The 4,207-nt window shown below is 37.6% G+C and overlaps 1 long non-coding RNA gene across 1 annotated transcript; it reads right to left on the bottom strand.

The window, feature by feature from the left end:
- Nucleotides 1-874: 874 nt before the first annotated feature.
- Nucleotides 875-2,425, bottom strand: LOC130564443 (uncharacterized). The gene is made up of 3 exons (XR_008964257.1): nucleotides 1,731-2,425; nucleotides 1,169-1,248; nucleotides 875-943 (listed from the first exon to the last, which is right to left on the bottom strand). It is a non-coding gene; the product is annotated as an uncharacterized LOC130564443 (long non-coding RNA).
- Nucleotides 2,426-4,207: the final 1,782 nt, after the last annotated feature.

Raw genomic sequence — 4,207 nt, 5'->3', positions numbered from 1 at the left:
AGTACAACTGTCATGGTATTCTTGCAAGTCTTGCAAAAGATGAGCTAGAGAAAAGCCTCAGGCTAAGCTTGTATAAGATCGCCAAGCTATAGATAAAACAATCAATCTCAAGAAAGAGCAAATAGAAAACAAACAAGATCATTGAACTCAAAGCAAGCGTGCAGTGCGCTTAAAAATCCTTCCCACAGTATTTTGCTTCCACCTGTAACGTTAGCAGCTTCTTTGATACAAACGAATGCTGCCTTTGGGACAGTTAAAGCCTAGCTCCCTACTGCACCTACACTGTAAACCCTAATGAGTTGAGACTACTCAAACGATTTGAGGAAAGTGATTGTCTCAGTTTATTTGAGTAATGAGGAGATTAACAACTCAGTTAAATTGAGTTGACCTAATGTGGTCTTTTCGTTGAATTAACTTAAAAGTTTAAGTACAGATAACTTGGGCAAAAAGACTGAACTCAAAATTTACCCTTTTTTGTGTTTATTTTTATTAAATAATAAACCATTAAAACGAGTCGATTTCACATCAACAGCTTTATTAGTGTCAAACTTACAGTATACAGTATATCAATACTTTGATTAAGATCAAATAATTGATGAAGGATTTCTTCAGAAATCAGCCACTTAAAAGTGACATTGGCAATATGACATTTAAAAGCAGACTGTAAGAAACAACAAAAGACATGTTTGTCACTAACAGAAGCAAAGCTTAAAAACAGTAAGCTCACAAACTCATTTTCAGATACGTTTTAACAATTCTAGAAAGATGCACTTGCAAATTACTAATTGATTGAAATGTGCAAAGACAGTCCTGGTGTGGACAGGGAAAAGGGACAATCTTTGTATTGCCTCTACGCTTTAGACAATAATGTCTAAGAATTTCTTGTTTTATCAGACCTAAAAATGCAGAATTTACAATTCCACATTTTCTTCCGACAGGTCACCTATAAAAAATAAACAAAATCAGTAGATATTTAAATTACAAAATATTAAAGTAAATTTTTTACTACAATTCTTATCAAAATGATAATGTGTCTTTTCGTTTGCATTCATCTAGTATAGGTACAGTTCACCCAAAAATAAAAATGTGTTATTAATCTACTCATCTCCAGGCCATCCATTTCTTACAGACAATAAAGCAAAACTACAGGCGTTATAAATTAACTTACCAGAAAACTACAGGGGTCTTTATCATGACAGCTCTCTCCACCTCCCCACCTGTTTCATGACCGCCTGTCTGCTAGTGCAGCTGCAGGAGGAAAACATAAATGTGTTTATCTTTATACTAGACATGTTCACAAGTCTATGAGTTTCAAGTCCAAGTCCATTTTTAATACTTTAGCTAATTGCTGAAATTAACTGTGTTAGTGCACAGACCTAAGCACTAAACTAACCAATGTAAAATTAAATTCCCTGCTCTATTGTTTTATAACAACAATAAATATTTTTTGAGCAGTCTGATTGGTGGTAGACAGCTGAACTAATAACTAAAAGTTATACAGAAGCATAATTTGGAAAATGCTTATTAAACAGTCGATTGTCATGATATTCAACTATATGTAGTTATCCTTATAGATAAACAAGTACAGACACACTAACGATTAAGTTTGCAATTCATCCGGTTAATAGGGGATTGTGATGCATTGGGAAAAACACTGTTCCTGAATCAAAATGTGACGCAACTTGTCCCGTATTTTTGTCAATAAACTGTTGGTACGAATGTTTTCTTACCGGGTAACCTGCATAATCATGCTCATCGCGTCTTGACACCGCTTAGCTTTGACGCTTTAATAATAAAAAAAAGCTTTGGCGCTTAGTTAATACAACCGAATCAGCTGCATCCTTAGCTAGTGAAAGAACGTTTGTGAGAGAAGGCAAAGCCAATCATAATGCGACTTCGGTTAGAGAGGCGGGACTCAAGAAAGGCAAAGCCAATCCTGTTAGCGAAGTGAGCTACGGAGGCGCGACTCATTACAGAGAATGAAACTTAACCATTTGTGTACCACAATATGCGCTCACACGAGGTCCCCAGATAATACTATTCCTGTGCGATTCGGCTTTGACTTTTATGTTAGGCAACTAAGCAACAACAATTATAAACAATTATTTAACAATAATTATTATTTACAATGAACTTACCAGCGTTCTTCAGTGAGCCTATCACGAGGTCTCTTTGCCAGCCTACTTCACAATGACCCCTATCCGCTAACGTTAGTACCACTGCAGAAAACCGGAAAGTATTTATAACCTGCAAAATCGTTTTAGAGCAACTCTTTAAGCAAAATTTACACATGTATTTTACCTTTACCTTACCAGCGTTCTTCAGTGAGTCCTCACGATGACGCTCTTTTTAGGCCTAACGTTTCTTCACGACGACATCGTATTTGTTAGTGCTTCCGAGGGAGGAAAGCGGTAAAGTGTTAAAACAGTGCAAACAATACTACAATAAAATGTGGGATGCAATTAAGGAAAGTGTATGCGTTTTAATCTGTACTTATCAGTCAAAATTCACGTTTTACACATTTCTTCCGTTCCGACTAGTGATATCAATGCCTGATTCTCCTCATCAAATTCACAACGACCAAAAAATTACCGCCTTGTGTAATACAGACCAATCAGCGTGTTCCTCAAGGCATACTTTCAAAACGACCAATCATTTTAAACAAAGACATAGAAAATAATTTAAATAATTTACAATTTTGAGTTCATAACACTTACAATCCTAATTCGAAAGGTTTTTGCTGCCAAATAATTTTATTAAACACATTTGTTTACGTTTTGATGCCAAAACGTGGTATTTTAAATAATGTTAAGTTATGATAACTTAATGTCTTTATTAATGACAACATTTGGGGTTTACAGTGTACCAGTAACTTTATCAGATAAAGTTTATTTCGACTTTCGGAACATTTCCTTAATTTGCGCTACAACAAATATGCCTTTTCAATCTGATGAGGGATGGGAAAAGGAGAGAACACGTTTGGCAAAAGGTAGATTCGAACCGCAATCGGGCTGGTGAGACGTACATTGTTTGTACCCCTGAACCATTCAAGCTGGAATTTGCTCAAAGTATTTTGAGTAATTACTGTCTCTGCTAAAACAATCAATCTCAATTGCGAGAAAATTTGAAGATAAATAACATTATTAAAGTCTATATCTAATAGCTTGTTGTGGTGAGGACTTTCACTGGCTATCAAGCACAAAGAGATAAGTGGATCCTTCGCATGTTACATGCATTGTGATGGCAAAGAGTCTAGAACTGGAAGGCAAACCCCTAGGCCTACCGCTCAACAGCCAATAGGAACTCTTCACGCTTACACGTTCAAACTGGTCAAGTCGCCGGATGGCTCAAAAACACGCGAAATTGACGTCTGACATCACGCGTCGAGAACGCGTTGTTTGCGCGTAGCGTGTTGTTTGCACGTAGAATACGTGTTGTTTATGCGTCAAATACGCGTCGATTTTTCACGCGTAAACTACACATACTCTACGCGCAAACAACACGTTCTCGACGCGTTGTTGACGTGTTAAATTCGCGCGTTTTTGACCCTCCTGGCTTTCCATGTGTTGTTGACGTGTTAAAATTCGCGCGTTTTGACCCTCCTGGCTTTCCATATCCGTGCACGCGAGGTGCGCAGTTTTAAAGCCAAACGTGTCTCTCCGTCCATGCGTCTCTCAGTGCAGCGCGAGGTGCGTAGTTTAAAGTGAAACGTATGAAGGTAAAATCCTGCCATAAAGATTTGCATGCGCAGGATAACATTTGTAAAAGCGTACGTGACATTGCAAGCGTAAAATAAATTTGCATTCGCAAAAAAGTTTTGTAAGGGTGTAAATCAAGCTGCAAGTGAAAGAAAACAAGTTTTTGCAGCATTGTATCGTTTTTCGTAAGCGTAATTCATGTGTTGTGAAACGGCAACTTCATATTACATCAAGTAATTATGATCTGTATTCTTCTGACCTCCGTTTTTTCCACACTTACACTTTTGGCACGTTTTTTGCACTGAAATACGGCCAAAAGCATTGCGAGTCTGTAAACAGAGGTGTGCGTGCAAAAACAATGGTGTTATGAACTGCAAAACGGATTCACTGTCTTTGTGTGTGTAAAATAAATCTGTTGCAAACGTCTTGCCTACGCAGGCGAAAACAGTTTCTTGCAATAACCCGATGTGTACGGTTCCGTCTCGCGCTTACACTTTCGGCACAATTCT

This window comes from Triplophysa rosa, linkage group LG14, assembly GCF_024868665.1.
Source record: "Triplophysa rosa linkage group LG14, Trosa_1v2, whole genome shotgun sequence".
NCBI classification, from domain to species: Eukaryota; Metazoa; Chordata; class Actinopteri; order Cypriniformes; family Nemacheilidae; genus Triplophysa; species Triplophysa rosa.
Note: the sequence above shows the minus strand (reverse complement) of the source record. Positions and strands in the feature narration are given on the sequence as shown.